Below are 24,680 nucleotides of genomic sequence, written 5' to 3' on the forward strand. Positions count from 1 at the left end.
TCTTACAGATATGTTTCAGGCTTTTCTCTTCAGGAGATGAATTAAGTATATGTGAAATAATCTCTTTTAGTAAATCAATTTTTTGCTACTTTGAATTTGATAAATAGTTTTAGCTTACAGGGAAAAAGATTATATATATGTCAGGCATATATTTAGGTTAATGAAAGCCAAAGTAATGAGATGTATGAGAATGTCCTGATTTGGGACTCTTGTTTAATTTGGGTGACTCTATAGCCCAAATAAGGCACTGGTATCATTCATTGAATTTTCTATCTTTCTTGGGATCAAGACTAAAATGAACACATGCTTTCTTTTAATGTTTCAATATTATTGAGGTGATGAGGTTCATAGGTTTTAACATTGGTTTACTATGAATCTTATTTTAAAATTGTGAAAGTATTCACAAGAGGTATACTCGCCAGAGCTTTGGATAAGCTTAAAGTGTAGAAGGTTTTATAGAAACCTTGTCATATTTTTTCTCGAATTCTATTTTCTTGTTGTCCTCTCCATACGCAATAGAGGTTTCAAATTTTCTTACAGAGGGCATTTGGGGAAATCAAAATTTGAGAGCAACAAAAGTGGCAACTCTACTAGGGAGAGTCATAGTGTGAATTTATATTGCATATTTAGTGCTTATATTTCTCGAAGGCTTGTTTGAATTGGTGTTTGTTTGGTCCTTGCAGTAGGACGTCTTAGTTCTGAAGATCTTGTTGTTCTATGGTCTTCTGTAAGTGATTTGTCAAGCTTGTTTTCTTATTTTCCTATAATTTTGGGTGGCGACTTTGACATAAAATAACCAGTGCTCTTAAATAAGTATAACTCATTTTAAAGGAAAACAAGTATAATGCAAAGAGGAAAAAACACCAGATCATTCATGAGGAGAAATCCTCAATAGACATTGCAAGAGGGATCACCTAAGTAGGCACGAAGAGGCCAAAAAAGATCAATTGCACATGACCCACCTAGTGCTACCTAGATACAAAAAAGTATTCATATGGGTAAGTCATCTAAGAGACCCATATATGCAAATTCAAATTATTCTTCCCGTGAGTCTGAGCAAGACATTTTGGGTTTTCATTCTGGTTTGTTTGGTAACAATGAGGATGCTCAAGTTTTTAATCAGAGGATTTCTCATGCTAGTTTATTTGGGAAGGATAGAAATAGTTCTAATATTAAGATAGACTCTATACCAAGAACTATAGATGGGAATATTAGTCTGATTGACATCGATCAAGTCAATATGTCAGATTCTGAAGAGATGTTCCTCAATGAAGATAAAGTATGCCAAGAAATTGAGGCTCTTAATAGAAGAGTTCATCAATTGATCTCTCTAAGGACACAAAGAGAAACAAATAAAGAAAAGGAAGTCAAAGCTAAATTGATTGAGAGAGATAGGCTTTTAAGGAAGATTGCTGATCTTGAGTTGTTCACCCAAGAGAAAGCCAGGAGTGAGGAGGAAGGTCTAGTCATCAACAAAAATTTGTCTGCTAAGGCTAACCCTATACACAAATTTGTTGTCCAAACTAGAAAGGAGGTTCTTAGTGACCCACAACCTGCTAAGAACAATGCTGACAAAGGAAAATAAAAATGCATGGAAAATGGGTCTAGGTCTAAGAGTACAACACAAATATCTCATTAGTTATCTGCACATGAGAGAGAGATAGACAGGATGAGGAAAGAGAAGGAAGATTTGTAAAGGGAATTAGAGAAATCTGAATTAGAAGTAGCCAATCAAGAGGTTAAAAGAAAAATTAATTATCTAAAGGATCCTCCCATAATTTTTCCTTCAACAGACCCAAATAAAATTTTACCTCAGCATGCCTCATTCCCTCCTATTAAAATTTAGGCAACCCTACCTGTGAGCACTGTTCCAGTTAATCAAGTCCCTATTACGAATCAAGGTGGCCAAGTCCCTCTGACTCATGGTCCTAATGTGAGAATGAACATGGGTAATAACCCTACTGGGAACTAGTTCCAGAGAAGACCCATTAATCAGGAGTTGTACAAACAAATTTTCTTTGAAGGAATCCTAGGGTACCCTAACCATGTTCCTACCGAATTGAGGGACAGGCTTCACAAGTTTGTTGGCAATAATGCCATAAGTGTAGAAGAACATTTAAAATATTGTGGTGACATGATAAATGATTATGAGATTGTAGATGAAGATGTCATCATGAAACTATTTGTACAGTCCTTGGTGGATGATGCAAGGGATTGGTACAGAGGTCTGCCTTTAAATAGCATTGATTCTTGGGAGGACTTGAAGAATTGATTCCAAGAGAAATATGGTGATAAAACAAATGTGAGCTTTATGCTCAATGAGTTCAATAATATTAGGAAGTCTGATAATGAAATTGTCATAGATTTCAATGCAAGATTTCAAAAAGCAATGCATAGGCTTTACCAAGTGATGAGACTAGATGATAATATGTTTCTGAACACTTATTATAATGCATTTGATTCTAAAATGGCTTACATTCTGAGGGATAAAAACCCACATAGTTTGAGAGATGCTTTTAGAATTGCCATCAATGTAGAAAGTAATAGGAAAGCATTTGGAAAATTGGGGAGGACTGATGGTAGGTTGTGGAAAGAACCAAAGCAGCAGCCTAATAAAGTTGCCAAAGAAGAGGACAAAATAGAAAAGTTGACAACTTCTATAAAAGATCTTACGGCTAAGGTGAGTAAGAATGACAAACCTCATTTTAATTGGCAAGATAGGCCTCCCAGATTACATGATATGCCATACAAGACTACTTGGAAGGATGGCAAACCTCAAAATGATAAGTTAAAGAACACTCAGAACTAGGACACCCCAGATCCTTTGAAAGGAGGAAATGTATACAATATGGAAAATACTCCTTCGTGCATGGCCTGTGATGGGCCACATTCTCCTCATCAGTGTGTTGTAGCTCAAGCTCTTGAAGAATCCATGAGAAAGGAGGCTGAGCCTGATAATAACATGTTTGACACTATTATTGAAAGTGATAATGAGTCCTCACAAAGTGAATCTAGCAACTGTGATGTGCTAAATTATAATAAATATTATCAAGGGCAACTGTAAATTGATTGGCATCCCACTTTAAAAGTGGTAACTATTGAAGATGACTTCTTCATCTCAGAAGACATAGTGATGAAGAGGTAAAAAATCTTACCAAGGCCTCCATAGCAAAAGCCAAACACAACTATAATCTGAGGAGTAGTAAAAGGGATGGAGATCAAGGTAAACCTAGCTCCTTGTTTATGAAAGAAGTATCTCAGAAAAGGACATCAAGTAGTAGTAATTTTCCTCAAGATGGTCATGCAAAAAGTGACCAGTCCAAAGATGTAGCTAAGAGTGTAGATAATAATACTACTGGTGATTTACAAAGGACTGCTACAGCTAAGAGGGCAAGTCACCCTAAAATAGAAAAATCCAAAATTACTACTGAGCCACTTAACAGTTCCACTTTTGATATGACTCAAGCTTTGACCCAAATGAAGGTTATAGTCCCATTGATAGAACTGTTGAAAATAAAGGAGCATAGAGAAGATGCTCTTTGTTTATTTTCTAATATATCAGATAATAGTTAAGCTTTTCTTACAAATGACATGAAGGATGAAAAGGATCATGATTTACAAAATCCAGAGATATATGTGGGAACTACTATTACACAAGAACCTTCACAGGTTGATCCCTTTTATGTGACCTTATTAGTCAATAATAGGCTAATCAAGAATTGTATGATAGACTCTAGTGCCGCTGCAAATGTGATACCATATGGTGTCATGAAAGAAATGGGACTGTCAGTAAGTACTATGTATGGGAAGTGTTATATTATGGACAACAAAGAAGTACCTGTAATAGGTACAATGAAGGATGTGGAGGTAAAGATAGTAGCTTTTCCTGAAGCAACATATAAGATGTATGTCATAGTAACTGATACAAAACCTCATTATCGCATGTTGTTATCTGGACAATGGGCTGCAGCAGTGGGGGGAAATGTTCAGTTAGATCTTTCATATGGTACAATCCTAATAAATGGAAGCCAGGTTAAGTTATATAGAGAACCACGTGCTCCTAGGGCAATTGAGAAGATAGACCCTAATATGTTGAACTGCATGATTGATGTGGATCTTGATAACTTCATAGTACAACCAATTCTTCCTCATTTGTCAATGAATTGGAATCTCAGCAGCAAGGTTTATGGCATATGTACTTTGATGGAGCTTTCTCTAAGGAAGGATCTAGAGCAGGAGTTCTTTTTGTGTCTCCATCAAGTATAACTTTTAAATACTCTTTTTTGTTAGCTTTCTAGTGTACAAATAACACAATTGAATATGAAGCTTTGTTATTGGGGCTTGAAGTTTCTAAGAAGCATGGAATTCAGTTGTTAAAAGTATTTGGGGATTCAAAGTTGGTGGTTTCTCACGTAAGGTCTAAATATGCATCCAATAATGATCCTTTGAAATAATATAAACATGTTGTTTGGGATGTGATTGAGCATTTTTGTGCATTTTCTATTAACTGGATAGAAAGATCAAAGAACATTATGGCTGATTTCTTAGCTAATGTTGCATTAAAGAATGATGATGTAACATTAACTGGTGTGTCTATAGTTGAGATAAAAGCTAGGCCTGCTATTCCTAATAATATATATATAATTGGCAAGTGTTTGTGGATGATGAAGATATTCTCAGATTCATACAGTGCATTAATGACTATGATGGATGAAAAATTGATTGCAATGCATTAGTAGAATTGGTGGAGGATAGAGAAATAGTGTTTGGAAATGAAATTGTCCAGTTGGAAACTAATGAAATGCCTAGAGGATTGGTAGAATTGGAAGGTATGTTCAGTCATAGTGATAGCCATTTGCATCAGCAGTCAACCACCAAATAAGAAGAATTGGAGGACAAAATCATCCCCTAAGTTGGTGTATATTGGGAAGAACTTGGCTCCTCACATTAAGGCCAACTTCATTAAATTATTGAGGAAGTATAAACTTTTTTTGCTTGGTCTTATAAAGACCTTAAGGCATATAGACAATACCTATTTCAACATGAAGTCCCTCTGCATCCAGATGCTAAGCCTTTTTGACAGAAGCAATGACCTATCAAACCCCTTTTGGAAACCAAAATACAACAAGAGTTAATTGAATTGAGGGAATTGAGGGAAGGAGGGATTATTAAGCCTATAAGAAATTCATCATGTTTGCCTAACTTAGTTCTAGATAGAAAGAAGAATGGGGACATAAGGCTCTGTGTTGATTTCAGGAACTTGAATGTTGCTTCCCTAAAAGACAACTATTCTTCCCCCAATATGGAAGCAATGTTACAAAGAGTAACTAGTTGTGACCTATTGTCCATGATGGATGGGATCTCAAGATATAGTTAGGTATTAGTGAAAGAGTCTGAATAGTTCAAGACTACTTTTACTACCCCTTGGGGGACATATGTATATGTAAGGATGGCCTTTTGTTTAAAAAATGTTGGAGCTACTTCTCAGAGAGCAATGGATGTAGCTTTCAAGGAATTTATCAACATTATCATGGTTGTATACCAGGACAATTTAACATGCTTCTCCAAAAAGGAAGATGACTGTTGTGGGCACCTGGAAAAGATTTTCATCAAAGCTCTAAAGTTTGGTGTCTCTTTAAATCAAAAGAAGTGTCATTTTACAGTCACTGAAGGGAAGTTGCTTGGGCATATTGTCTCCAAGGAAGGGGTTAGAATAGACCTTGAAAGGATTGAAGCCATAAACAATGTACCTGAGCCAAAGAATGTCAAAGGCATTCAGTATTTCTTAGGTAAAGTGAATTTTGTTAGACGATTCATTGCTAACTTTGCTGAAGTAGTCAAACCTATTATTAAGTTGCTTAAAAAAGACAAAGTTTTATTGGGATAAAGAAGATGTAAAGGCTTTTGGTGATATTAAAAAGGCTATTCAGGAGGCACCAGTGTTGAAGTCCTCTGATTACAGTAAGCCCTTTTCATTTTTTTATGTTGCTTCTTATCATACAATGGTTGCAGTCCTTCTTCAAAAGGATAATGAAGGATATGAACACCCTATTGCTTTTTATAGTAAATCTATACAAATTGTAGAGCTGAAATATGAAATCATGGAGAAGCAAGCATGTGCCTTGGTTAAAGTTGCAAAAGCATTAACGCCATATCTTTTGAATGCACAAATAATTGCTTATGTCCCTCGTGCGGCTATCAAGGACATCTTACCTCAGTCTGAGATCACTAGAAAGAGGTGCAAATGGATAACCAGAATTCAGGAGTTTGATTTAGAGATTGAGATCACTAAATTGGTAAGACGGTTAGGTCTTGCTAAGTTAATGGCTGAATCAAATCTCCATGATGTTGAAGTTAACAATGTTGAAATTGAGAGTATCTTGGTCACAAGTATTGAGACACAACCCTAGTACTCAAAGATAGTACATTTTTTAAGGGATGCAACATACTTGGAAGGAATGACTCCAAACTAGAGAAGGACACTAAAGCTGAAGTCTCAAAAGTATGTCCTTATTCAGGGTGATTTATATTGGCGAAATAGGGATGGGGAATTGTTGATGTGCTTAGATAAATCCCAAGCTAGAAGGATGCTAACTGAAATGTATAATGGAGTATGTGGAGGCCACTACTCTGCTAAGACCATAGCTGGCAAGATAGTCGAGGCTTGATACTATTGGCCTATTTTGTTCAAAGATGCCCATGAGCATGTCCAGAGGTGTGACCCATGCCAAAAAAATTTCTTCCAAGTTAAAATATGAAGGAGCTTTGCCTCTTAACCCAATTACAATGGAAGCCCCTTTTGTCCAATGGGGTATTGATTTTATTGGGGAAATAGTTGAGAAGTTAGGAAGAGGTCACAGATGGATCATGGTGGCCACTGATCACTTCACTAAGTGGATTGAGGCTATACCTACTAAAAAAGCCACTAGTAAAGTTGTCATTGAATTTATGATGGATAATATTATAACAAGATTTGGTATTCTTGTGAAGTTGATATTGGATAATGCTATGAGTTTTAGATCAGAGGAGTTCACTGAATTTTGTACCAGTCATGGAATAATCATGTCTTATTCTTCAAAATACCATCCACAAGGTAATGGACAAGCAAAATCCAACAATAAAAGCCTTTTGAATATTATCAAGAAAATTGTTGAGGAGAACAAAAGGTCTTGGGATTAAAAATTAAAATTGGCCCTATGGGCAAATAGGATTACAGTTACAAAAGCAATTGGTGTATCACCATTTGAATTGGTTTATGGCACACAATCCAGGGTGCCAATCAATAAACTTCTTCTTGTATAGAAGTTCCTAAAGGCTAAGGAGATGGAATTGTCAGAACCTATGGAAGACAGAATGATTCAAATGGTGGAAGTGGAAGAAATTAGGACTTTGGCTCATAAAAGAAATTTAAAGATTCAGTTGCAGTCCAAGTATCTCTTTGAAAAAAGAACCACATTGAGGAAGTTTCAAATCGGTGACCTGGTTCTTCAATGGAATGCAAGAGGACAAGATAAATGAAAGCACAAAAAATTTGAATCATTATGGATGGGCCCTTCTATTGTTTGTGATTTTAATGGAAAAGACTCATACTTTTTACGGACAATGAATGGTGAGGTACAGGAATTCCTAGTGCATGGACAATTCCTGAAGCAATACTTCTCTTAAGTCCATGCACAGTAGGTTATAGTTTTTATATAAGTAGGATTATTTCTATTGGTTTCTTTTGGGATTGTTTTTGGTTTGTTCTCTATATTTTTCTATGTTCTTGTGTTGATCTTGTAGTCAACCATCCCAAATCAGAGCCATTATTATCACTATTTTGACTATTGGGTAATTTTGTTCTCTAATCCGCTAAAATCTGCAAAATTGTGCTTAGTACTTCATTTTGCCTCTGAAGGTTATTGGTCTAAGGGTTTAAGGTTTCTGCAATTTACCCCTTTCTATCTTGAAGCCCCTGCATTCTATTTCCTTGTTACTTTTTCCACTTAAGTGGAAGGGTCGGTCCATCGTGAGAAGAGCTCCCCCCTTTTCGTTCTTCCCTAGGTGGGTCTTTAATAATGTTTTATTTTTTCGCCTTCTCCTATGTTTATTTTCTTTGTCGGGTTCCATAAAGGCTGTGAAAGTTCTAATTGATCTAATGGTGTGCACAATCTCACGAAGGGAAGATGTGTAATGTTTACCTTTCGCAAAGTGGTGAAAAGAATGGTGGACCTGGCATGTGAGCTAAATAACAAGTTAAGGATCACACAACTTGTTCATGATCCAATGGTCTGCATTGTTTTGCAAAGAAAAGCTACTAGATTTTTAATCTCCATGAAGATCTGATGGACAACACTATTTTTCTTGGTGAAGATGTGCGAAGTTTACCTTTCATGAAGTAGCGAAAGGGTGACTTGTAGGGTAAAGAAAGTGCATCTTGAAGAAGATCCAATGGTCCACACTATTTCGATTGGCAAAATAGAATGTTTTTTATCCTTTGTAAAGTAGCAAAAGGATGGTGGGCTTGACAGATAGACAGTTCCCAATTTTAAAGACTGATCAACTTGGAGTTGATCAAACGGTCCACGTTATTTTGCAGCCCAAAGAAACATAAAGATTACTCTTCACAAAGTAGCAAAAAGGAGCTGGCAGTTACGTGGCGGATGATGTGGTAGTACAACTAGATATTTGGCTGAGGAAAATGGTGATCTATCAGAAGGACACGTGGCTCTGAAGGGATCGTGAGGGGCTTGTTTGATTAGGTGGCAATGTGATGAATTTCATGGCTATGTAAGACACATGGCAGTTTAGATATGGAGTCCGATAGAGTTCTTGAATGAATGAATGGCCGACATGTGGGAGATATTTTGCCAGAAATTAGTAGGGTAATTGGATTCCATGTAGAGGGCCCACTTTGAAGGTTAAAGGATGTTAAAGCTTGTGCATCTCTAAATTTATTCAATGATGCACATTTTTTTGCAGCCAAAAGATGCAAGGTGATTAACCTTTACAAAGCAGCGAAAAACCTCTAGCGGTGACGGTTTCATGCGGTTAGTCAAATAAACTAGCAGTCACCATGGAGAATAACAATTGAATGAATGGTAGAAGATCCAATGGTCAACACTGTTTCACATGGAAAAGATGGCTGAGATTTATGCTTCGCGAAACAACGAAAGGAAGGCAGGGCCTATTTATAAGTAGGATAACCAAGGTAAGGTAAAAAATGTGCATGTTTTTCAGGACCCAATGGACAACATTGTTTTGTATGGTAAAGATGAAAGGTTTGTATCTTTCATGAAACAACAAAAAGGAAGGACACTTAGAAATTCTTTGTGGTCCATTGGAACCATTTTTTGAATTCAATTGTGAATTGATCACTGAAGCATGTGGCTTAATTTTTCAATTCAATGCTTAGTTTCCATATTAAGCTTCACATCAACTAAATTTTGGTATCATTTCAAAGAGTTTTAGAAGGGAACCATTGTGCAGAGAAAATTTCTTCAGGAAACAAGTATGTTCTGCATATTTCTTAACAGTTAGAGTATGAATTGATATCACTGGGTGCTTGATTTCTCAGAGGTTTGTTTCAGTTTTAATTGGAATTACTATAATTTTAGAATGGCACCGTGAAGAGATTTCATAGGGAAGGTTAATTACCAGGAGAGAGCCATATATGATGATTTCTTAGAACAATTAACTATGTCTACTAATGCCGTAGCTAAAATGAAAGAATTGGTGCCCAGGGCTCCCCGTCGGAGAATTGGTGATAGTTTGTATGATAAAGGAAACTGGTTAAGGGATTCACAGATACAGATATTAATTCTGGGACTCTTCAAAGTGGGATTTGGCATGAGACATTCCCATGCTCCAATGAATAATATATGGGAGTTAGATGTAGGAAAACTCATAGTCCCTGGGGTTTTCATGGATGTAGACTTGTTAACCTAGATTGCCAATAATTATGACCCTGTTACCAGATGTGTTAGAAATGTAAACAAGGGAGATTTAATTGAGATAAATGATGATGAGTTTAGGAAAGTGTTTAGACTCAGTGAGGTGTCAAATTATTTGGAGCCCATCAATTTTGACACACTTGCACAGGTCTATAATGTGTAGAGAGATCACCTCAGGAGTGGCCCTTTGAGAGAACTTTTTGTCAAAATAGGAGGACTGACTGTTGTAGGCCCTAGTACCATGGAACCCTTTTCTCTAAATCTATTTACTTTGAGGGATAAAGGGATCTATTGGTCCCTATGTCATATTTTTGGGGAAGATGCTAAAACAACCATGCCAACCCACTATATGCTAATGATAGCACAGATCTTGAACTCGTCTTTGGCAGTAACTTTTGATTTTGCACCTTATCTCACTGATTGCATTCATGAAGGGCTGATAAGGATAAAAAATGCTAAGGTAGATAGACCTTTTGGATGGTATTCTCTTCTTATGCACATGTTTTTGTTCAAAAGTGTTGATTATTTTGCTAAGGAAATTGACCTAGTTAAGGAAAAGGATGATGAGGAGATTCCTATTCAATTGTGGAGCACAATTTTGTCTTGGGATAGAGAGGATGCAATTTACTTGAAATTTGATATATGTTTTGCATCTAGGCTTAGGATCCTCTTTTGCCCACAAAACCCTAGCATCCCTAAGGCTCTCTTAGAGTTCCTTAACCATAAGGAATTCATTGAAGATATCAAGATTGTTCACAACTAGGGTGATATATATTTGTACCATGTCTCTACTATGTTTAAAGTTTATGGTTTCAGAGGAACCCCATATTTGCTCCCCTATCAAGTCCCATTGAAGTTAGGAATTATAGAGGTCCTGAGGCAAATCAGAGGGTTGCAAGAGGCATAACTAACAAATAGGGAGAAAGGAACAATTTTCCCAACTGTCACCATGGCACATCAATTTGTAATCTCCAAGGGTGGTTGGAAACATTTTGATGATTTCTTTCAACCTTACAGGTTGTCTACTGTAGTGGCCAGGTTTGCTGACCGTGAAGATTTATTTAATGGCATGTTCAGGAAGAGAGTCGTATGTAAAGGTAGAGAACACTAGTTCCACTTTCCTGAGGATTTGATCAGAAATGAATTCAATCTAGATGAACAAGAATTGAGAAAGGAAAAATGGATAACATACAAAAGGGCTCTTGATTTTATCCACCAATTTGATAGTGGTTATGACCCTTTGTCTAGTTTTAATCCCTTTGAGGAAAAAACTAAATTCTTAATTCTTTATTTTGAAGACTTAATGCAAACCTTAAAGGAAAAGAGGGAAGCTATAATTATAAATGATCCTAAAAAGGATTAGTTGGTTCTAGCCAAGTCTGCCTTTTCCAAGGCAATCCCTCCAAGTGATAATGTGATGCACAAGAGGCCAAAATATAGTGTATTAGTGCCAGTAACTGGTGAGCCCTCTACTTCATAAGGGAAAAGAGCAATACAAGATGCCATTGACATCATGGATTAACCTAAAAGGTAAAGGGTGGGAAAAGAGGTGCAAATAGGTGAGCCTTTGTATTCTCCATCTCAACCCCTAGTCCATGTAGGAGATGAGCATGCAGTGGTTGAGAAATTCTTGCAGCTAGGGAGTCTCAGGGAAATTGCCTACACTTATGAAGAAGTACAAGAAGGGATGCTTGAAGAGCCACCAAGTGCTTAAATGGACTTGACTGGAGATGAGTTTCTAGCTGATAATAATTTTGTTACAATAGAGTCTTTTATGCTATTTTTTTGGAGTCAAAATATTGAACAATTCAAAGCAAGATGTGAGAAGAGGAAAAATGAACAGCCCCACAAGTATGCAATTGCAATAGAGGAAGAAGTAAAACAAGAAATGATGACAAAATTCAAAACCATTAATCCTAAGGAGGGGAGAGAAATGGTAGCAAACGATGGTGTACTAATTCTTCCAGAGTGGGACATAGCAGATGCCTTAGTGTTTGAAGTAGTAAGGAAAGAAACCAAGCCCCTGGAAGAAGTGACATCGACAATGCTACTTTGGTCATGTGGTCCCTAAGAAGGCCAATAAGAGAAGAAGAAGGAAGGACACTTCAGAGTCTAGCTACCTTGGAGGTATGATCATGAAAAGAGTGCAGGACACAGGGGTAGTAGAAGCTGCCAACATAGTTTTGGAAATAACAAAATTTAGTGTGGCAGTAGCTGATAAGGAAGCCAAGGAAAAGATTGATCTCCAGGTAAAACTAAAGAAAATTCTAAAGGCATGCAATGAGGAAAAAGGGGAGATAGCCAATAGGGATAGTATCATCACCAAACTAAAGAATCAATTGGCAGGGCAATACCAGAAAGGTGAATCTTCTACCCTAATGATTGCCTCTTTTCCAGCACGACCTCCACCCACCAGTCCAATCATTGAATTTCCCGCTTCTCCTATGACTTTTGGTTTTCAATCAGCTGAGACCATACAAGATGAATTGGAAAAGTTGAAGCAAAGCTCAGGCCCTGTTTGCAAGCAAGTATGAAGAAAAAATCAAAGGCACAATCTTGAAATTTTCCAACACAATAGGGGCTTCTATTGTGTACATTTATATGAAAATAATTTTGGACATATTGATTGAGCTGAATGAAGAAAAGGCTACTCTGGAGCCAATTTTGAATAAGTGGATGCCTAGTGAGGTGGATTTGGAACTTATGTGTGCATCTTATGATGAGGTAGGGGCTGATACCAATATTAAATCCACTTGTGAGTTAGTGAGAAGCATGACCAGGCTAGCAGAAGGAAGAGCTAGTGTAGAGAGAAAAGTCAACTTGTACAGGAAGGAATATATTGAACATAAGTTTGAACTGTTTCCTAGGGGTTTTGTTAGTTTAGGTCAGTTAAAGGATAAATAGGCGTGGCTTGATGAGCTAGGAGATAACTTGTCCCAAAGAATAAATGAAGTCATCAATACAGATGACACATCTTTATTTATCCAGACAATTGAAGAAATTGAGAAGATAAAGTCACATTATGGTTTTTTGGAGTCAGAGGTTAAGAAAATAAAAAACACATGGAAAAGGTTGGATAAATTGAAGAAGAAAATTGTTGATTTCTCCTAGCCAAGTGATGATGTGTTCCAAGAGTGGAAAAGAAAATATGTGGTGCAAGAAGTAGAGGTTCAAGAAGATGTTGCAGCAGAATAACAAACTTCAAGACCGCTAGGATTGAAAACGACTTGTAACTTCTTTTTGAAAAAAATGGCAATTGTAACAAACTATTCCTAGGAGAGTCTGAAGCTTGTTTGCATCCATATTATTATAAATGGATACCAGGACTATATGATAGGGGATAACAAGAATTTTTAAAGAAACTCTGCCAAAATTAATACATGGTCTTCTGGTTTTTTTTCAGAAGGATCTCAAGTTATGTATGATTTTTGAAAATGGATATTAATATATAAATCAAAATATTTTGGGCTCATATCTTTGTTGTCTTCTTGTATGCATTCATGGATTTACAGGATTCTTTTGAAAGAATTAGGGTTATTTAATTGAATAGGGATTACAAGGCAATCTTATAGATATGTTTCAAGCTTTTCTATTCAGGAGAGGAATTAAATATACGTGAAATAATTTCTTTTAGTAAATCAATTATTTTCTGCTTCAAATTTGATAAATGGTTTTAGCTTAAAGGGAAAAATATTATATATATGTCAGACATATATTTAGGTTAATGAAAGCCAAAGTAATGAGTGTATGAGAATGTCCATATTTGGGACTCTTGTTTAATTTGGGTGACTCTGTAGCCTAGATAAGGTATTGGTATCATTCATTGAGTTTTCTATCTTTCTTGGGATCAAGACTGAAATGAACACATGCTTTCTTTTAATGTTTTAGTATTATTGAGGTGATGAGGTTCATAGGTTTTAGAACTTGTTTACTATGAATCCTTTTTTAAAATTGTGAAAGTATTCACAAGAGGTATACCTGCCTGAGATTTCAATAAGCTTAAAGTGTAGAAGGTTTTATAGAAACCTTGTCATATTTTTTTTTGGACAACACTGCCAACCTCACCCCCAATTGCTCCTAAGGATGCATCCTCTCCTTTCCTCCGCTCATGACCAATCGCTAGTGCCCTACTACTACTAGCACTAAGATCCCCCCTGTTAGCCTCAATGGATATTATATCTATCCTGCACCTATCCATATACCTAAGCATGACACTGCACCTTAGCTAGTACAACCTCTCCACCCTCATCAATCCAAGGCACTCACTCTCCTCATTTTGTGAATCATGGGAATGGTTGTCTCAAAGAATCATCTCCATACTCTAGGGTAACCCCCACATCAATAAAATCCTCGAGGTAATCCCAACGTTGTTGATAGAGGCCTATCAACTATTATACTACTAAAGAGTATGATAACTTCAAAACCCATGCCTTTCTCTCCTCATCCCCGAACTGATCATAACCAATAAACTCCTTAGATATAACCTGGACTCACCCATACTACTTCATCTATTAACTAATAAAAAACTTTGTGATCACTGTTTGTGATCTCCCAATGAGTGGTTGTTTCATGAAAATCAATCTTTGTTCACACCTCTAGTCATCCCACTCCTCTAGACCTTTGTATTGCCTCTAGACAACTGCAATCAGATAATTCAACTCACATCTCCAGAAACTTGTCTTGCCCAAGTGGGGTTATGTCAAGTATGCAACATATCTACATATAATCAATTGTTGTGGTTCTCTATAGTCATCCACCATAGGCATGCACATTGAAATATTCTACCATGCCCATATCTATAAAATAAGAACTCCAGTAGCCATGTTCTTTGCCTCTTGGTACGTGATCTCATGCATCTCATGGTACATATGTTCCTACAAGAAAGATCCCCAACCTAATCTTCTAGGCCATGCCACTAACATCTCCAAAATCCTACCCTAGCCACACAAGAATCCGTGCAAATTTATATCTGGAATAACAAAACTTCGTATCAACCCAACCAACACACTATTAGACACAATGCACCACTAAGAGGGGGAGGGGGTGAATCAATGGTTCTCAAATATCTTTCCTCTTTTGCATTCCTTTGTGAACATATTTGTTCCTATATTTAACTCAATGCAAGCTTACCAGTTAGGGAGAAGACTAACTTAAATGCCAACACACTCAGAAGGGGACATAACATAACACTAGCATATAAGAGGAAAACCCAAGATGGGAAAACCTCAGTGAGCAATGTTGTTGGAGTCTACTACTCCAATCCAACCCCACAATAAAATATAGTTACAAAGTTTAGGGCACCAACCCCTACCTGATTTAGGGGTTACAACCCAAAGGAGCATGAACTCCTGACTTTAGCACACCAATCCAAGGAGCTACAACCCCTGCACTGAACTACAACTTAGTGTATACAATGTGAACATTAAAAACATAAGTGGTTATTTTGTTACAAATGAGTCTTGCAACCATTATACATATCTTACTCTATCGGTGAGATACCTTCTCTACTTCACCAACTCACTTCTCTGGTGCTCTCCACTTGTTGCTTCTCTACTGGTAGTCCCTACCAGTTTAATTCTCTTCTAGGCTGCTCTCACTAGGTCTCCTCCTCACTACTCTTCTCTTCATCGATTCAACTCTCTATTGACTATATATTTATCTTCTCTGTAGCCTCCTTCACTCCTACTTTGTCGATATAAAAACTACTGGTTCTTGTCTTCAACTAGTTGAAAGCTTTAACTAGGTTCTCTCTCACTCTCACTCTCTTCTAAGATTCTCATTGAGCACTTGGCTGATCTTCTTCTTACATGCAGAAGTCTTCCACTTCGCAACAACATAATATACTTTTATTCAACAACACCTAACAACCACTTAGGATATTTTACTTATAGCCCAGATTTCCTATGAAATGTCAATTCAAAACTCAGGCAGTTAGGGTTTCTTTACCATCCTCGAGGCAAACCAAATCCAATCAAATTGGATTTGGTCTTTCTGCCATCTAAATGCATATCTTTGTCATATTCGTATCTCGTCGATCACACCCTTGAATCTTGGTGATTTTCTTTTTACCTTCACAACAAATCCTTTCGTTAGTCACAAAAGCTTTGTCGGGCTGTTTCCTTCATCACCTTGATCTTCTCAATATCACTTAGCTATCTCATAGTTGTGTTTCACACCTCGAGCCTCAAACCCTTGCAATCCCTCTGCAACATGTCCCATGATTTGAGTGACTTCTCATTAAAGCTGACCAACCATGCAACAACCTCCTCGTTGTACATTCTATTTTTATCAAACCATGAGTTTGCCATGTTGACTCCATTTCGAGTATCTGCTAGCTTAGCACTTCAAATTGGTCCAAGTAGGATCACCAACCAACCACCTTATTGGTTCCTAACTACAGCCGATTTGCTAAACCTTCCAGTCTCAACAATTCTACCGGTTATCTTGTCATATATGTTCTTATCTCGAACTGTCGATGGAACTCTCAAACCAGTCTCTAGACCGGTAAGTCCTAAGTATGCTCATTTCCACAATGGGGAGGTCTTCTAAAACAACACTTTTCCTATATAACTGGTAGACTTTCATATGGGTTACCATTCTTGATGACATCATGTCATCATCCTTTCTTAAGGCTCCATCTTCTTTCAGTCAAGTTAGATTAATCTATTTGCGTCTACTCAACCTTGCCTTTTCCATGATTAGCTTTGACCATATCTCAACTGGTTTGTCAAGATGAGAAACACTTCATACTCCCTCTATACTCGCATCTCCTCATACCTCTTCATTCTTATCTCAACAAACTAAGATGCACTTAAAGAATAATAGGAGATAAGCTCCACTTACTTGATTGAGTAACACCTTGTCTTTTGCATCCTGTAATGCTATTCATGTGATCTAATGTGAGCACATTTACCGTGAGTCATTTCTTTGTAGGATGACTAATTCTTCGCATGGTGAGAGTCCTATTGTTCTACAACCTTACAACATACTGGTGCATTCTTCTCTTCCACTGCTGAAAAAATTCAAATAACATTCTACCTCTTCATCACAAGCAACCACTCACAACACTTCTCCATCTCATTATAAAAGTTAGGAACTAACTTGTGTACTGATGGCCTTTGAGGTCATCTTCCTTACCTCTACCAGTGTTCCACAACACAAGGTGATATCTAAGATATCACATCTTGTACTCCTTCATAACAATTTTGCACATAGATCTCTTCTACTGGTAATCATCCCATGCTGGTTGACATCAATGACAACACAATGCCAACAATTTCCCCCTTTGGCATTGATGTCAACACTTGTAGTATCTGACATACTACAAAATTATTCTCCCCTTTTGACACAATGACAAAGGGCACTGTCAGGATATTATTTCTCTTTGTATCCATCGGTCATTGACATAATAATTTCTCCCCCTTTATCTTCATTGGATGTAACACTTCCTTTGATGCCACTTGTTATTTTATCACCGATTTTTACATCTTCTCAAGTCATGACACTTGAGGCAGGGAGCATAACTATCAACTAAAACCAATTGTTGATGTGTCAGTGAATACTACTCACCTGCCAGTCAACCTACAATGCCTTTGTAGTTACCATCTCCTGCAGTTCAAGTAGTCAGTATCCTTGCAAGTTCAAGCAAGTTGGTTCTTCATTATGAGACTCTTCATGATGATCACCTAAACTCCCCTCGAGTCATACATATCAGATCCTCATCTCTGGTCAGGTACAAAACCAGAACTCCATTCTTCACCATGTACTGGCTGAGCTATTCATAAGTGATCATTTTATGATCCTTCAACTCCATTATATCCATTATAGCTTAAGATATGATCCTAGATCTACACAATGCCATACAATGTTATCATCATGTCAGAAATAAAATCGGTTAGCCCAAAAGCATGCATGTCTGAATGAATAGTCATGGGGCCAATATATGTCATTCGGGTCTTTTCCAATACCACCTGAACCATAAACTCAACATTTCCTACTATCAGGTTTATTGCAATAATTTCCAATGTCTTTTTCTTACATAACTTGTTTTGTATTCATGTCGGTAATATCCTACACATACCGGTTAACATCTGATGCCAATTGTTAACATCCACTTCTTGACACATGCAGTAGTGATCCATCATAGATCTATAGGTGTGTAGTCAAGGAAACACCTACACACTCTTATCTTCTCATTTTCTTCATCCATACCAACAACAATTTGTTCTTCCATGTTGCTTTCATCACTAAGGGGGTGAATGATAAGTTTAGTACATTACTCCTCCTATGATCTTGCATCTCCTTTAGGCTTTAGGAGATATAACCTATGCATTGAATGCATAGTGTCGGTCCACTATCCTCTTCCTCCATACCTTCCTAGTCTCATTCTTCTTCCCAACTTTAGTCTTGAGAGAAGGTCTTTCCTTCTTCTTTTGAAGGATCTTTCCATTTTTTGATCCTCCACCATGGCTAGAAGTGGTTCTATAGTAGCACACAACATCCATTCCAACTTCATGTTTAGGGAATCTCTTTACATACCAGTTTGACCATCTTCTCTTGGTCATGCTACTTTGACTAGGAACTGGAACCAGTGGACCTCTTACTCCCTTAGGGACATATCTCCTTTGGTTCCATGCAGGTCTTTGCCTTCCATATGCTTTGTTTTCACTTTCCTATGGAGCATGGCCATTTTGTTGGCCTTCATGTGACACCAAGTTCCTCTTTCCACATTTAACCTCTCTATAATCATATCCATTGTGGTTATGACAAACATTCTTTGCATAACTAGGAGAAGGGACATGCATGTATCTACTTCTAGATACATATTTCTTATAAGCATTATTTCTATGAGATCTTACATTATCCTTTTTAGATATCTTTCTACATTCCCCTATCATATGGTCATAATCATTACATGCAAAGTAGTAACTAGTAAATGATGGCATATGAATTAGATATTACTTTGCCATGCATGAGGAGATCTTGTCAGTTTTGCATCCCCATCTTTTCCCTTTTGAGAATGGACCTTGGGTTGTCCATTCTGACCACCTCTTTCATCTGACCTCTTCTTCTTCTTCTTCCACATTTGCTTCCCCCTGTGGGTGGTAGCATTTTTTTGTCCTCTGTCGGTAGAGGGTCTCCTTTCTTGCTTCCTCATCTTCTTGCTTTCGATGAGGTTTTCTTCTCCCATCTTCCACTTACCTCTGGGATTTGTATGAAGATGCCTTCTTGCAGTATTGATCTTTATTTTTTTCTGCAAGTCCACACCAGTTGTGGTCAGGTCAACCTTCTTTATAGGAAAATTTCTAACTCGAGAGGTCTGGACTTTTTTTTCTTCAAGCAGCCACTGAAGTTTTTTGTCTTTTATATCTAGCTAAGAGGCTAGATCTTCACACCAACATTTCTTGGTGTCATTTGCCCGAGACTTCAACTCTTAGATGCATTTCTCTGATTCTTCAAGGCATTTGACTAATTAGTTATGCTCCATAATAGAAGCATTCATGAATAGATTGTATTCCCTTTTAACTCTATTGAGTTCTTCAATTGTATTTACAAGCTCTCCTTCAAGTTCAACTTCAGCTTCAACCTCTTCTTCAGATTCTTGAGACATGAAGAGGTGGGATCCTTTCCCATCACTACTATAGCTGCCATCAGACCTAACATCATCCTGATAAATATGAGATGTATTTCTCATATTTCCTTCAAATGTAGGTTCTACAGTTGAGGGTTCATTTCCATAGAGCTTCTTCAATCTTTCCCATAAACTCTTTTCTATTTTACACCTATCCACCTGTGAAGAGACATCATTGGTGAGTCCACTAAAAATAGCCTTCATGGCTTCTTCATTGCACTAGTTTCTTTTTTCTTCTAGAAATCTGGTAGGAAGACTAACCTTTCCAGGGGGCCATCAACTACTGACATCCATAAATCAAACCCTAAAGAGGATAGGAAAGCTTCCATTCTACAACTCCAAATAGAAAAATTTGGGCCATCAAATATTGGAGTAGAGATATATACTAAATAAATCAGTGTATCCTTAAGTCAGAATCTACCCAAGTTGGAGAACACTCTTCTAACTAGGAACTTAGGCTCCGATACCTATTGTTAGACACAATGCATCACAAAGAGGGGGAGGGGGTGAGTCAGTGGTTCTCAAATCTCTTTCCTCTTTTGTAGTGTTTTATGAACATACCAGTTCCTAGATTTAACTCAATGCATATTTTTCGATTAGGGAGAAGACTAACTTAAATGCAAACACACTCACAAGGGGACATCACATAACACTGGCATATTCAAGGAAAACCCAAGATGGGAAAAACCCCGATGAGCAATGTTGTTGGAGTCTACTGCTCCAATCCAACCTCATAATAAAACATAGTTACAAAGTTTAGGGAACCAACCCAAGGAGAACAAAATCCTACCTAATTTATGGGCTACAACCCAAAGGAGCACCAACCCTTGACTTTAGGGAACCAAACCAAGGAGCTACAACCCCTGCACTAAGCTACAACTTAGTGTACAAAATGTGAACATCAAACACATAAGTGGTTATCTTGTTACAAGTGAGTCTTGCAACCATTATACATATCTTAATCTGTTGGTGAGATACCTTCTCTGCTTCACCAACTCACTTCTTTACTGCTCTTCACCTGCTGCTTCTCTACTGGTAATCCCTACCAGTTTATTTCTCTTTTGGGTTTCTCTCACTGGGTCTCCTCCTCACTGCTCTTCTCTTCACTGATTCAAGTCTCTGTTGATTGTCTATTTATCTTCTTTGCACCCTCCTTCACTCCTACTCTTCTGATATAAAAACTACTAGTTCTTCTCTTCAACCGGTCGAAAGCTTCAACCAGGTTCTCTCTCACTCTCACTCTCTTCTTAGATGCTCATTAAGCACTTGTCTTATCTTCTTCTTACTTGTAGAAGTCTTCCACTTTGCAACAACTCAATATACTTCTATTCAATAGCACCTAACAATCTCTTAGGCTATTTTACTTATAGCCAAGATTTCCTACCAAATGCCAATTCAAAACTTAGGTTGTTAGGGTTTCTTCACCATCCTCAAGGCAATGTAAATCCAATTAGATCTTGCAGGATTTGGTCTTTTTGACATCTGGATGCATATCTTCATCATATTTGTATCTCCTTAATCACACCCTTCAATCTTGGCAATTTGCTTTCTACCTTCACAACAAATCCTTTGGTTAGTCACAAAAGACCTATGGGGCTATTTCCTTCATCATCTCGATCTTTTCAATATCTCTTAGCTGGCTCGTAGTTGTCTTTCAGACCTTGAGCCTCAAACCCCTGCAATCCCTCTAGAACATGTCCCATGATTTGAGTGACTTTTCATTAAAGTTGACCAACCCTCCAACAACCCCATCATTGTACATTCTATCTTTATCCAATGGTGGGTTTGTCATGTTGACTCCATGTAGAGAATCTGCTAGCTCGACACTTCAAGTCAGTCTAAGTAGGATCACCAAGTAACCACCTTATCGGCTCCTCACTTTGGCCAATTTGCTAACCCTTCCGGTCTCAAACATTCTACTAGTTGCCTTGTCATATCTATTCTTATCTTGAACTATCGATGGAACTCTCAAACTGGTCTCCAGACTGGTAAGTCCTAAGTATGCTCATTTCCACAATGGGGAGGTCTTCTACAACTACAGTTTGCTTATATAACTAGTATAATTTCATACTAGTTACCACTTTTGATGACATCATGTCATCATCCTTTCTTAAGGCTCCATCTTCTTTCAGTCAAGTCAGATTCATTTGTTTATGTCTACTCAGCCTTGCCTTTTGCATGATTAGCTTTGACCATATCTCAACTATTTTGTGAAGATGACAAACACTTCGTACTCCCTCTATATTGGTATCTCCCCATACATCTTCATTCTTATCTCTCCAAACTAAGATGCACTTAAAGCATAACCGGAGATAAGCTCCACTTACTTGATGGAGTAACACCTTGTCTTCTACATCCTGCAATGCTTTTCATGTGATCTAATGTGAGCAAATTTACTATCAGACATTGCTTGCATGATGACTACTTCTTCGTATGGTGAGAGTCATGTTGTCCTACAACCTTACAAGGTACCGATGCATTCTTCTCTTCTAGTGTTCAAGTGATTTAGATAACATTCTGCCTCTTCATCACAAGCAACCGCTCACAACACTTCTCCATCTCATTACACAAGTCTGGCACCAACTTGTGTGCTAATGGCCTCTGATGTCAATTCCTTACCTTTATTGGTGTTCACTAACACAAGGTGATATACAAGATATCACATCTTGTACTCCTTCATAACAGTGTTGCACATACATCTCCTCTACCAGTAATCATCCCATACTGGTTGATATCAATGACAATACAATGCCAACACACAAAAGAAATAGGAAATCTCCCTCCATATCTGCTCATCAAGTCATCCCATGCAATGGATTGAACTATTAGATTGTCATCTTGGAAGACCCTGCATAATGTTGTGATCCACACCTATGGAGATGAATCATAATCTACTCTCCACCTGAAAAAAGGAATCCTCAGGATCTTGTATATGTCCTTGAGAGTGATCGGCATCTCCCTAGTATAAGTGAAATGTTTTATGCTCTGAATGGAATCTCTCCACTAAAGCACTTAGTAATCCATGATACACATGAATATATGGCATCTGCAAAAAGCATCCAAAATCACATGCCTCGATATGAGCCCTTTGAGCATTTGAGAGTTGTCTAACCAATCTCATGGTTGATGGATAGGTACACCAAAATTGTATGTTCGACAAGCTAACCTACAAAATTGAACCAAAAATCATCAGTACACAATCCACATTGAGCTGGAAAGCTATCAAAAGTACCCATGAATCCAAATAAGCAATCACAAAAATCAAAATTTCAAATTTCAATGCTTAAAAAGGTTTACTATTTTGGAAATGAGTAAACACAGAGGGGCACCAACTCATATCAGTAAAGATTTTGAATAGCATGAGTAAACTCTATGATATGAGTCCATACACAATGTAGAATGGATAAACAAGCCCTGATGAACATGCTCATATGACCTAAGGGTATCTACATAATGACAAAACAAACGACTCTATATGAGTAAACACCATTTAGTAGTTACTTGTATGACAAACCCTAGATGGTAGTAGGATAAAATGACTTCCAATGAGCTGAGCCAAAATTAATATGACAAATTCATAACAAAATTCACAAATTTGGAAATTTAATCAACTCAAGATCGATCACTTACTGCAGGGGGATTGTTCCTATGTTGATTATATCATCTTTGTAGCTCAAATCGGTGTGTATCCTCAGGATTGCCATTTTTCTCTAGAGAAGGTTTTTGAATTTTTAAACTTTGAGAAGTGAAAATTAAATGAAAATAACCCTTTCAACACCTCTTATATAAGAAACACTAATTTTCAAACTTTCTTTGATGGATGTAAAAATTGTACCCTTGGCTAATTCGGCCATCCTAAATCTATTTTCGAGCTCAAAATCAAAATTTGACATCATTCTTCTAGTCAATTTTTCAAAGTACTAACCACTTGGTGCTTTTACTTTCAATTTGGTTTGCACTCAATTCTTGTAAGGTCATTTTTTATCTTTGATCTTTAATCAGTGTGCCCAAGTTAATCATTTCTAAGTCTTTTCAATTTGCCTTTAATTGCTGCAAAACCCTCACCATCTTTTGATTTTTCTCTAGAGGGGGCATGCTCATCAATATCAGTGATTGTCTCATCAAAAAGTCAAGAAAGTTATTCGCAAGTCGAGTAGTTAACCTTTTCAAATCTTTTCAATTAAGACCTCATTTCTAGGGGAATCTCAACTTAATCGCATCATATCAAGTTGAGATTCTTCAACATTGGTTTAATCTATAGCAGCATATTAGTTTTTTCCTTGTTTGAATCTTTAAGTCAGTGTTCAGTTTTATCTCTTCAAATCAAGCTGAATATTATAATTCTCTCTTCGAATCTAGTTCAAAATCAGTGTTATCTCTTTTCTCAATTGAATCTAGTTCAATCAAGTTCTAGATCGGTGCCTGTTTCTTGATCAATCAAGGTCAAGAATGGTAGCTTTTCTCTTTATTGGTCGTAACTTCAATCAAGTTCTAGATCAGTATATCTCATTTCTATTCATTTTTGTCTCTTTAAAGCAAGTTGTATATCTTTCTTCATCAGTTCATGATCCATCAAGTTCAAAATTGATAATTTGTTTGACATTACATTTTCTTTGAATCAATGCAGTGCTCGCACATCAATTCAAAGAGGGGAAAATGTAGTACCCTAAAAATGGCCATCTAAAACCATGTTCCCCTTATCATGATTCCACCACCAAGGTCCTAACCAAAGACAATTAAATTAATCTCGAGCATATAATTAATTTCCTTAATCATCAGTGTCACATGGCAAATAAATCACCTTGAATTAATTAAATATTTATTTAATTAATTTATAGTTCCAAGTAAATCATTTTAATCAATTATCTTTTTATTTAATTGAATATCATAGTATATTTAATTAAATAAATCAATTTGCCATTAAATCATCAAAAAGGGAATTAATTGGAAAAAAGAATAAAAATTTGAGATAAGAAATCAAATGGAGATAATATTGAAAATAAAATAAAATTGAAAAATCTCAAAAAAGCAATTAAAACAATTAAATCTCAAAATTGAATCAAATAGAGAATAAATCAGTTTTTTTGATTTTATCTTAATTTTAGTTCAATTTCCTT

Source organism: Cryptomeria japonica, chromosome 3 (assembly GCF_030272615.1).
Source record: "Cryptomeria japonica chromosome 3, Sugi_1.0, whole genome shotgun sequence".
Classification (NCBI taxonomy): domain Eukaryota; kingdom Viridiplantae; phylum Streptophyta; class Pinopsida; order Cupressales; family Cupressaceae; genus Cryptomeria; species Cryptomeria japonica.